Here is a 13,415-nt window from a genome sequence, read left to right as displayed (position 1 = left end):
TTGTTTATTCTTCTGTTGTGTTTTAGAATGAAATTCCTTAAAATCGTTGACTGTGCAACCTATTTCATTATAATTCCCCTCATTCTCTGTTTTTAAAAATATGTATTGTTCAGATTATTACAGGTGTTCCTCTTTTTTTCCCCCCATAGCTCCCCTTCACCTGATTCCCCACCCCAACCCATGCCCTTAGCGCCCCCCCGCCCCCCGCCACTGTCTTCATCCATAGGTGTAAGATTTTTGTCCAATCTCTTCCTGCACCCCTCACATCCCCTTCCCCCTGAGAATTGTCAGTCCACTCCCTTTCTATGTCCCTGATTCTATTATATTCATCAGTCCATTCTGTTCATCAGATTTTTTATTCACTTGATTTTTAGATTCACATGTTTGTAGGTATGTATTTGTTGTCATTTTGTTGTTCATAATTTTTATCTTTACATTTTTCTTCTTCTTCCTCTTCTTAAAGAATACCCTTCAGCATTTCATATAATCCTGGTTTGGTGGTGATGAACTCCTTTAGCTTTTTCTTGTCTGTGAAGCTCTTTATCTGACCTTCAATTCTGAATGATAGCTTTGCTGGGTAGAGTAATCTTGGCTGTAGGTTCTTGCTGTTCATCACTTTGAATATTTCTTGCCACTCCCTTCTGGCCTGCATAGTTTCTGTTGAGAAATCAGCTGACAGTCGTATGGGTACTCCCTTGTAGGTAACTAACTGTTTTTCTCTTGCAGCTTTCAAGATTCTCTCTTTGTCTTTTGCCCTTGGCATTTTAATTATGATGTGTCTTGGTGTGGTTCTCTTTGGATTCATCTTGTTTGGGGTTCTCTGCACTTCCTGGACTTGTAAGTCTATTTCTTTCACCAAGTAGGGAAAGTTTTCTGTCATTATTTCTTCTAATAGTTCAAAACCACATTTATAAGGTTACTCAAGAATCTTCTAAAAACCGCCGAGAAACTTGATGAAACCTCCGAGGAGCTTAGTGAGACCTTCAAGGACCTTAATGAGAATGCCAAAAAAAAAAAAAAAATGGAAAGGGACCAATCAGAAATTAAACATACACTGTCTGAAATAAAGAATATATATAAATTCAACGGTAGATCAAAGGACCCCAAGAATCAAACCAAAGATCTGAAATATGAGGAAACAAAAAACACCCAACCAGAAAAACAAAAAGAAAAAAGAATCCAAAAATATGAAGATAGTGTAAGGAGCCTCTGGGACAACTTTAAGCATACCAACATCCAAATTATTGGGGTGCCCTCATTCTCTCTTGAACCCAATTCAATCAGATTCATTCTATGTAAAAAAGGCCCCCGCAAAGTCACCAGTGGTCTCTACATTGTGAGGTGGGATCCCGTCTCATTTTATTTAACCTGACACCAGCTGTTGAAAGAGGTGCTCTTTCTCCATTCATTTACAAAACATATTTTCTATTGTTTCTGGAAGCTCTTTAGTTCTCATCTTGCCTGTTCAGTTATTATTCTGAGTCTTTACCGGTTCCTTATATCTCCCTGACCACTAAACATTAGAATATCATCCAGAGCTTGATTCCCTTGCCCCCCACACCCCCGCCAAATCTTACTCTAGATGATCTCAACTCAGTCTTATAGCTTTAAATAGTGTCTCTAGGCTAAGGAATTGCACATTGGTATGTCTAGCCAGACATTCTGCTGAAATCCACACTCATAAATCCAAAGGTTTACTTGACATCAACCACCTGCATGTGGTTGTGTGCTCTTGTCAATTCAGCTAAACTGATATGATGTCTCCCAGAATTCTCTTACCTGTATGACTCTGGGTTAGGGTTGGTTCTCAGAGAAACTGAGATTTTAAGGGTGAAAATGAATCAGTGGCCTTTTCCCTATAATGTCTCTGTACGGTGCCAACGCTGCTGCACCTTGTGTATATAGCCTGGGCTGACAGTGTGTGACTGCTGTAGTAGCTAAGGCCACAGAATCCAGTTTCCCTACTTTTATCCAATCATCATCACCTTTAGCTTTCCTTCAGTCCCACTGGAGAGAGTGCCACCTTCTGTGGCATATAATCGAGGTTGAATGTACTGATGGACAAACGTGGGTTCTAGTATGTTTTCATGGGTTCCAACGTCTTTTGGATTCCAAATTATCCTTACACTCTGCTGCCTCACACCCAGATATTTCTCCCAGTTGGTAGCACTGCAGACAAAGGGAGACTTCAGGCCCACCGCTAAATGCTAAAGCAATGGCCTCTGTATCAGCTTCCATAAGTGCGTCTAATCAATTATTGCTAATTAAGTCCCTATAATAAGCCCCTTGATTCTACATCATTTCATAGAAGTTCTGCTTCCCTTCTTGAACTCTTAAAAAGTATCCCTGGTTTTATTTTTCCTTAGAGCTAGGACCACTTGACATGATAAATACTGAATTATTTAATTTCTGACATCCTCCAGAAAACTCCATGGGGCTAGGGGGGTTTGTTTGTTTTTCATGCTCATATCTATAGCATGTATACCTGTTCCTGGCCCACAGTGAGTCCTCAATGCACATTTGCTTAGTGGATAAATAAATAATTATGTATTTTGTGAAGAATGCTTTTGGTTAAGCAGAATATCATTATATGAAGAGGAACATTGATCCAGGATAAGTAAAAGGCTTAACACATGGCTCAGAAATATTAGCATGAAGAAAATAAGCCAATCGAGAAGGGAACACCAGACAAAAGGGGTTTTTGTCTCGAACTAACAGCTTAAATGATGAAGAATCCAATTCTATGCATTACCAGGTGCTTGTCATGCAACCGGGAAGGTTCTTTTCTGAACGTGTAACCTGCACAGTTTTGTCAACTGCTAAAGACTAATCAGCAGTGGTTCACAGTCAGGGACTGAAATTGCTAGAAAGGAAAAGAGCCTGTCAATTATGCAGTCATGTTTCACTTAAAAAAAAAAATGCTGCGTAGGTGCAAACAATGTGGCAAAAGAGTGGAACAAGAAACAAACCAAGCCATCACAGGCACACCTTTTTTTTTTCTTTTCTGTAAAAATATGGGTTCTGCTTGAAATGTGTTTGTTTTGTGAGATAAATCTTCTCAAAAAGGCAGTGCTGTTATTAATTAAGCAAAGGGAGAGGCAATGGAGGTGGGATCATGCTAAGCCAGAGTTGTTAAATGAATCTGAGCTCTGGTACAGAAAACTTCCCCAGTGGTTACGGAAGCTGTCACCAATTTAGTGCATCCGAGGAAATGTGCTCCAAGACTTGTGTTAGTGTTGGCAAAGAAAGGAACTAATTTTAATTCTCAGCTCCTAAATCTGACAGCAGTCCAGAAACTTTGCAGCTAAACTTATCTCAGCTTGCTGCACAGGCAACAACTCCATGAAGAGTATTGCATGAGAAGATAGCAGTCTCTCTGGTATAAGTGGTAAAAGTGAAATTTAGAAAAACAAAATTATTTTTACTTTAAAAAGTGTTCAAATCTGTTTAAAGTTCTGATTCCTAGAAGGTCATGAAAGAACTCAGAAGATTTGTTTTCTCTGGTTGCCTCGCTGGCTACAACATGAGATGACTTCCTCCCACTTCTGCCAAAATAAATGTTATTAAAATACTATATTCCCCAGCTGCCAGTCAGCACCACATGTATGTGAAAGATGGTGTTTATTTGAACATGTGCACGCACCTCTCCCACCACAGAACTCACATTAAATGTTGCAACACTTCAGATCATCGCAGCTCAGTTTTGAAAAAAACTGGTTTTTCTCACATCTTCCTCCTCACTCATAACATGTCTGATCTTATTGTCTGGCCTAAAATGAGAAGCCCTCTTAGCAATTTATTAGAAATGAGCTTTTCTTCTACCTCTGACTAAATATTCAAAGTTTTTTAATCACTGAACTATTAATGGTAAGATTAACTGCTGATTTTGGAAATGGTAAGATACTTCAAAATCTCCATTTTATTAGAATTGCTTCAAAGAAGAGGATACATGCTGGGAACAAGGAAAAGATCCAACTAGTTTTCCACTGAAAAGAGGGGGATGATTCAAGTAGATTTCGAGTGAGGGAGGAGCAATGAGAGCTCTGTAATTTGATGCTGGAACAAAGCCCCGAACCACACTTCCCTCACTTCGGTGATTTTTTTAAAGAGCCAGGTTTTGACGGTACATCTAAAATTTTGATTGTAAAAAAAGTTTTTGAAACTTTGATGGTGTTGCCTTATGACCCAAAATGTTAATATTGTTTTAAAAAACAAAAACAAAATATATCTCTGTTTTTACTGCTGCTATCTTTTAGATTATACCAGAGCTTGAATTTGCCAATAGAGGGCAATAGTCAAACTAAGATAGACTGCATCTATCATTTTTGCAACTTCTAATGAAGTAAAAAGACACATAGAATCCTCATCTGCTTTTATGGATATTGCTGTGTAATTGCAGTGTAATTATGGTACACAACAGCTTCAGAAAATTATCTTTCAAGAAAACAGCTGGTTCTCTTTAACAAGCCAGGATGAAATCTCATCAATTAAAAAAAAATCCAAAGAATTTTCCCCCCAAAAAAATATAAGCTGATAATAAACAAGCCACAAAAAAAAAAATGAAAGAACATAAAAAATTTAAATGGATAAATCAGAGCTGCTGATATGAAATAAAACAAACGTACAAACACAAGAAAAATATGAAGGTAGAAGGTATTTCTGATATATTGTTTTATAGTGTAAACAGACTTCTTGGAAAGATTTTCAAAGGTTTTTCCATTTTTCTCTTTTCATTTATTTGTATAATTATGTAAATGCATTGGGTATATCTACTCCGTATATGAGATACACACATACACAGTCACACAGATCTAAAGTGTAATAGTTTTGTATAACCAGTACTTTCGAAAAAATTACAAAACAACTAACATTGGGCATTTAACATGTAAAATTATAAGTTAATTAAACTTTGGTATGGCAATAACCCAATACATGAGATTTTGCTTTAACAAAATCTCCATATATAGCCTTGGTGGATGTGGCTCAGTTGGTTGGGTGTCGTTTGTGCACTGAAAGGTTGGTGGTTCAATTCCCAGACAGGGCACATGCCCAGGTTATGGGCTTGATCCCCGGTAGGGGGCGTATAAGAGGCAGCTGATCCATGTTCTGCTCTCACATCTCTTTCCCTCTCCCTCCCTCTCTCTCTAAAAATTAATTTTTAAAATCTCTTAAAAAATCTCTATGTACCAATTTAGAAGGCACTAAACAGGTCATTAAGAGAATGATTACCCATAATTCACTTGACAAATGATTTATTTCAATAGTACCTTAAAAGTTAAGTCATTTAGATTGGCTTAGAGATAAATGAATTTATAAAATAATAAAATTTACAAGTTAGAAACCTAAATAGTAATATTTACATGTTCTCATCCTCCACTTGATTAGATATTTTCAGGTGGTCATTTATATTTAGACTCTGATGTAAGCATGAAAAATAAGAATTGATGTTTTCTTTACTCACAGAGTAGCACATTATGACAGTATTAGTGCATCGTTGGCAAGTATACATTATGAGCTTTACATTTAGAAACTATTTTAATTAACAACAAATATTAACAGGGTATATTATATACAGAATTAGATACTATGTATTTAAACTTTAAATAGCTAAATATTTAACATTAAAACTAACATATACAGATATGTTCATGTATATATGCATAAAACGTAGAGAAAAACACATAATATTTATTAAGTTATGTGTCTTTTAATTGTGCAGAGTAAGTGGAAAATCTACCAATAATACTCTTAGTGCTCTTAAAGCAAGGTTCCTAGACCATTATCATTAGTATCCCTTAAGAACTTGTCAGTTCCTACTCTGGCCCCATCCCAAACCTACTGAACCACAAATTCTGGGATAGGGCTTCAGCAAACTTCTAATTGCAGTATTTCATAGTGACGTTTGCAACAAATATATGGGTGAATCTTGAGAGTATGATGCTAAGTGAAATAATTCAGATGGAAAAGAACAAAAACCACATGATTTCACTAGTATCTGGAATATAAAACAGAAAGCAACAAACCAACAAACAAAAAACCCTATAGACACAGGCAACAATATGGTAGCTACCAGAGGGGAAAGGTCCTGGGGGAGAATGAAAAAGGTAAAGGAGACTTAATATATGGTGACAGAGAGAGACTAGACACAGGTAGTGAGGACAAAATGCTATATACAGAAGATGTAGTATAGAATTATACACATGAAACATATAATCTTATTACCAAATGTTACCCCAATAAATTAAGTTAAACACACACACACATACAAACTTCCAGGTGATTTTAATGCTTGTTAAAGTTTGAGAACCACTTCCCTTAGTGAATATAAGTTATTTTCATGATTATTATAATTTGAACAGATCCTATTCTCTTATCTAGGCTTGTTTTCAAATATGTTCTGTACTTACTCAATTCAGGAATAGTTAAGATGCTCTTATTAGATAGGTTGATTTTTTATTTTATTTTTCTTAAGTACAATTGACTGAACTTTTAAAAAACTAGGCATGCGATTTAATCTTTACAGAAATTTGCTTAAAATTAGCTGTGGAACTTCAGCCTAAGGAGTTACTAAAAATTATCTAATCCTACAGAAATTGGAAAACTGGGAACCAAAAAAGTTAAAAATATTTGCCAAATATCAAAAGGCAATTTTACAGTGAACTTGATGTCAAATCCAAATCTTTTAACTTCAACATTAAATTTTAAATCAGATTAGGTTGTAGTCTTGGTTTTCAACCTTTTCTGTGTCAGTGATAAGACAATTGTCAGATAACTCAGGACAGACATTTGAGCAACGCAACAGCTTTAGTACTGAGACAGCCTCATCGTAAGTGTTTCCCAACACTAGGAAATGAAATATGCTTAACCATCAAGAGCGCATCCTCCTCTGGCCCTGGCTGGGCAGTTCGGCTGGTTAAAGCCTCATCACGATATGCCAACATTGCAGTTTTGATGCCCGGTCAAGGCACATACAAGAATCAACCAATGAATCCAATCTAATAATAGACAAATATGCAAATTGACCATATATCTGACACACCCACAAGCCACACCCACCATCCAATCAGAGCGAGTATGCAAATTAACCCAAACCAAGATGGCTACAGCCACAGAGAGCAAGGTTTCCTAGGTAACAGAGGAAGCCAAGCTTTCCGCCTGCCCTGGCCAGGCCTAAGCCTCCACTCAAGCTACAAAGTTTCAATTATAGAAGGTAAACAAATTCAAACAAATGGCGGCAGAATGGAGCTTGAGAGAGCAGGCCAGGGTTGCCGCTGGCAACAGGGGAAGCAAAGCTTTCCACACACCCTGGCCGGGCCCACCCTCTTAAGGCAACAAAGTTTCAATTATAACCCCAACACAAATGGCTGCCGGCCTCGGAAGGAGCCCCAGGCTTGGCTCCGCTCCAGGCTACAAAGTTTCAATTGTAGAAGGAAAATAAATTCCAGATACCAGGGCCTCTGCTTGGGTTGCCAGGGGGCGTGGCCAGCCTGCAAACCACCACAGGCCCCTCGCTCAGGCCGCCCCACACCCCAAAGGAACCCCCACCTGATCCGGGACACCCTTCAGGGAAAACCAGCTGGCCCCCACTCCTGTATCAGGCCTCTATCCTATCTAATAAAAGAGTAATATGCAGATTGATCATCACTGCAACACACAATATAGCTGCCCCCATGTGGACACCAGATGGCCACCACAAGATGGCCAGTGGGAGAGGGCAGTTGGGAGGCACCCGGCCTGCAAGGGAGGGCAGTTGAGAGGGACCAAGCCTGCAAGGGAGGGCAGTTGGAGGTGATCAACCCTGCAGGAGAGGGCAGTTAGGGGTGACCAGGCCGGCAGAGGAGGGAAGTTGGGGGCAAACAGGCTGGCAGCAGAGTGGTTAGGGGGTGATCAGGCTGGCAGGCAGAAGCGGTTAGGGGCAATCAGGAAGGCAGGCAGGCAAGCAGTTGGGAGCCAGCAGTCCTGGATTGTGAGAGGGATGTCTGACTGCCCGTTTAGGGACCCGACTGCCCACCGGGATCGGGCCTAAACGGGCAGTCTGACATCCCTCGAGGGGTCCCATATTGGAGAGGGTACAGGCTGGGCTGAGGGACAACCCCCCTCTGTGCACGAATTTCGTGCACCGGGCCTCTAGTGCATAAATAATTGGAACAACAAGTCTCTCTCTCTTTCCCTCTCTCTCTCCCTTCTCTCCTTCCCCTTCCTTTCTATCAATAAAATCAAATTTCTTTTTTAAAAAGGAGTTGCCATCTTTTTGAATATATGTGGTTGCTTATTTCTTCTAAAAGCTATTATTGGGCCCTTCAATGAGAATGCATTCAAAGAAATGTTCTATAATAAACTACAATAAAATATGTAAACAGTAATAAAATATATTACTATATTAAACCATTAATATAATAAACTGCAATATTAAAAACATTGTAAGGAATTTTTAAATGACAGGATTTTATCAACATTAGTTAAGCAAAAAATATGGTTATGTATAATGACTTGTTGCATAATACTGGAAAGAGTTTATGAGAGATTTCTGAGAAACAGGTAGGCATTGCTATAACCTTACATATCCTTTCTGAGAATGCAAGTTAACAGAAATATTAAGTGGATAAATATTTAATTCTTGTCTAGGGGATAAAATAAATTAACTAGAATGATAGCCATATGAAAATGCACTTGGAATGATGCACCACAGTGGTTAATATCACATGAGGGAATATAGGCAAATGGTTTAATTGAAACAAAAAAATGAAATTGCATCAAAGTTTACAGTTCTAGAATGTCTAAACCAAAGTCAACTTTTATTGATATATAAAGCAGTGAAACCACTTTCATTGATCAATTTGTGTGGTAGATGATGCACTGTGAGAGACACATCTATAATGTGCCGTACAAAGAGGTTATAAGTACTGCTGGCAGTATATTAAAAGTAATGTTGATGTTCAAACAAGTTTTGACTGATAGTTAAATTTTGAAACATAATTACTTTCAATGAATTTATTTCACTGTGGATTTAACATTGAAAACAAAACTTGCATTTTTAAAAACTTACTGTTATTCTATTGTTACGTTAAAAATTCCATTTGATGCAGAGTATTAGAAGTAAAATGCCAATACTATGTGAAACAACATTTGAGTTCCATCTGTGTGTAAAAAACTAAATTATTTATCTTGAGGACTTAAACAAATATTCAACATGGCCTTTCTGGATTAAATTTAAAAGGGACATTACAAGGTACATGAACAAAATAAATATATATGTTTTACATAAAATCACACATTATACCTGAACACATGTGAATAGAGTAAAGATGTTGCTAATTTTTTCATCACTTTTTTTTAAACTAGAAAGAGTATCGCTATTCTATACTAGTTTTACAATGGGGATATATAAAACATATCCATATCATTTTTTCAATTCATTTAATCCAAATTTTATATAGCTACTAGATTAATACAATTTTAATTCAATATAGAAAACATAAAATTATGAAATAAGGTTTCATTCTTATCATCAAACAATCACACCTTTGTTACATAGTCCCATACCCAACATGCTTTTCTCTGAGTCAAGTTTGGTCATATGCATAAATGTTCTGTTTTCAGCTGTCAGTCCTTCTTCCAGGTTCTCCCACTTGTTTCTTCTTTGCTCTACTAATCTTTTCTCTTTTTTTTTTCTTTTCTCCCACTTATATTTCATACAATTCACATGTAAGCAGAGCTCCCACTGCCATTTGAGAATGACATTCTGGATTTTGTAAAGACAATAGCTTTACAAAAGTATTGTCTTTATGCAGTGAGTGAACCTCATAGACTTTCCTTGTAGACTATGGACGCTTCTCTCTCTGCCATTTCTTCAGGCTTCCACTCTGCAGATGCCCTCACCAGTGAAAGGTGCCATCATGAATAGTGTTTGCAATGTTACTTTTCTGGAGTAGCATATTTGAAGTCTGACTTTGCCCTCATCCCCCGAAGACAACGAATGAATCTAATGGTTTTATTTTAATGGTTGAAGTGGGCCTGTGGGAGGGAATTAGACTTTTTCCATCAGTTAAAATCAGATTTTTAGGTGATTTGCCTTAGTTGCAACCACATTCACATTCATGGAGACAGTTGTGCTCCCTGTGTTCCAAGCACTGTGCTATGTGTTTTACACAATCAAGTATCACCTTTAAACCTGGGTTTGTAAGATTTCAGATATTACCAACCTCACTGTTGTATCTTGCACTCTTGGATTTTCATCTGCCAAGAGATCTCATATGCTACCCATTTCTACCTACACTTGTCCTTCTTGCCTTTTATCCCCGGTGCAAAACATTTGAGGTTTGATCAGTAATATAGAAAGTCAATGATTTGTCTTCTCATTCAAAATGGCACAACCATGTGATCTACTAAAAGCTCTTCTGTGGTAATTGATTTATCACTCTTATCATTTAATTCAATGCATAGAGCTGAAATTTTGGTTTAATAGCTAAGTGCACTCAAGAGGTTTTCCATATTAATGTAGGGCTGTGGCAATTCCTTTAAGTTCTGAACTTATAACATTGACAAAATAAAAGTGCAGTCATTACATGGTGTGAGTTTTCTGAAGGAAATATTTTAATGAAAGTTGATATATTAGGTCAGCTATATTATAGTTCATAAATATCTATGGATAAAATAAAAACAGAAACCAATTGAAAGAAATTACCTAGTTCTTAAGCTAGTGAATAAAATTTGGTGTGTTAATAATATGTGATAATATTACCACCCACACTTAAAAAAAATTGATTATGTTCTCATCATTTTACAAGGGGTTAGAAAAAGTATATGTCCCCATTTGATAGAACTATCTCTTTAGGCTGATGTTAAATATTATTATTTTAAAAAACACTTTAATTTGTCCAATTATTTTTTTATTACTTAAAGTATTAAATATAGTAGTACATATATCTCCTTTTTTTTCCCCCATTGACCTTCCCCCAGCCTCCCCTACCCACTGTCGCATGCCCTCATCCAACTCCCGCAGTGTCTTGTGTCCATTGGTTGTGCTTATATGCATGCATACAAGTCCTTGGGTTGATCTCTTTCCCCACCTCCCCAACACTCCCCAGCCTTCCTGCTGTAATTTGACAGTCTGTTCAGTGCTTTAGTGCCTCTGTATCTATCCTTTTGTTCATCAGGTTATAATGTTCTTTATTTTCCATAAATGAGTGAGATCATGTGTTTTTTAAAGTATATATAAACTTGATTGTAATGGTTTCTGTGCTGTATTGTGGCAGCTTATGATCTAAAAGGACTTTTGGGGGACCATATTATAGTATGAATAGCTCTACTACTCGCCCAGAATGGCAGGGTGAATATGCAGAAACTCATACTCCTTTACTCCAGGTTCTATTTTTAGTACTCATCAGTTATCTAATTGTTCTTTTCATTATTAGGATCAGAGTCACAAAAGAAAATCTGAGTATCAGGTGATTTAATACGTAAAGATAGAAAAAATACAGCTTGGAAGTTTTACTTATAATTCACATATAATTATTCGAGATCAAATTAGTTAACTTTTCATCATAGTGATAGCAGTCATTCCTCAAAATGAAATATTTAAATAAAAATTATTTTAATAAGTGTTTATTTGAGACAATTTCTTGTAAGTTCAACCTTATTGATTGCAAGGTGCACAGTTTTTAAAGTTTAAAAATCAAAATATTTCTCCAGATATGTGTGTGCCAAACAACAAAAGTGTCTTCGTTTGCCCTAACTGTTTTGGCTCAGTGCATAGAATGTCAGCCTGCAGACTCAAGGGTCCCAGGTTCTATTCCGGTCAAGGGCATGTACCTTGGTTGTGGACACATCCCCAGTAGAGAGTGTGAAGGAGGCAGCTGATCAATGTTTCTCTCTCATGGATGTTTTTAACTCTCTATCCCTCTCCCTTCCTCTCTGTAAAAAATCAATAATATATATATATATATTTTTTTTAAAAGGTGTCTTCTTTTATATTCTTAAGTACCTGAATATATTAGAAGAATGCAAAATGATTCTAATGCATTGGATATTTAAAGATAAATAACAAATTCACAAATTTGTTGTTGTGTTGCTAAAATATGGGTTAAGGGTTATTAAATATTAAAGAGATGATTTAACACATTTCCTTCATTATTAAAGCACCATTGATTATAAGATGTGAAAGTTTAGTAATATCTGTTTAGAAAAATGATTATAATAAATGAACACATAAAATATTGATGTATCTGGATTTCAGAAATCTTCAAGTATAGATATATAATGCACACTATATTTATATAGACATACATATACACATATGTATACCTTTGTGTGCATATATACACATTTAATATATTTAATATTTAATATACACACACATACATAGCCCTATGCATCTATGGGTACAACATCCATAGATCCAACTGATGGAGAATGCAAAATATTCAGGAAAAAAATGTTACATTTTGCTGACTTGTACATTGTTGTGCCTGTACTAAACATGTACAAAGTTTTCTTGTCATTATTTTCTAAACAATACAGTATAATAACTGTTTACATAGCATTTACATTATATTAGGTATTAGAAGTAATCTAGAGATGATTTAAAGTATACAGCAAAATGTGTGTAGGTTATAGGCAAATACTATACCATTTTCCATAAGAAACTTGGAGCAGTGCAAAATTTGGTCTTCTTAGGGGGTTTGGTCTTCGTGGGGTCCTGGAACCAATTCTCCATGGATATGGAGGAATGACTGCATGTATATGCATTGTGTGTGTGGATACATATGTATAAAATCTTATATGTAATATTATAATTTTTAAAGTTGTAATATTATTATAATATTTTAAAGTATTATATGTAACTAGAGGCCCAGTGCATGAAATGCATGCACTCGGGGGGTCCCTCGGCCCAGCCTGCACCCTCTCGCAGTCCAGGAGCCCTCAGGGGATGTCCAACTGATGGCTTAGGCCCGCTCCCTGTGGAGACCGGGCCTAAACCATCAGTCGGACATCCTTAGTGTTGCTGTGGAGGTCGGAGAGGCTCCCGCCACTATGGCTGCTCTCGCCAGCCATGAGTCAGTCTTCTGGATGAGCAGTGCTCCCCCTGTGGGAGTGCACTGATCACCAGGGGGCAGCTCCTGCATTGAGTACCTGCCCCCTGGTGGTCAGTGTGCATCATAGTGACTGGTCATTCTGTTGTTCGGTCAATTTGCATATTAGCCTTTTATTATATAGGACTAGAGGCCCGTTGCATGAAGATTCCTGCAAGAATAGGGCTTCCTTGGGCCTATTCCTGCAAGAATAGGGCTTGCTGCGGCCGTCTCCACCGCCCCGCCTGCTTTCCTTCCTTCTCCACCACCCCGCTTGCTTCTCCACAGCTTCGCTCCCTTCGGCAGCACTTGGCTTCCTTCTACGCTGTCTTCAGTCTTCACTCT

Source organism: Cnephaeus nilssonii (assembly GCF_951640355.1).
Source record: "Cnephaeus nilssonii genome assembly, chromosome: 12".
Lineage (NCBI taxonomy): Eukaryota > Metazoa > Chordata > Mammalia > Chiroptera > Vespertilionidae > Cnephaeus > Cnephaeus nilssonii.
The sequence above is the reverse complement of the archived record's forward strand: the minus strand, read 5'-3'. Positions refer to the sequence as shown.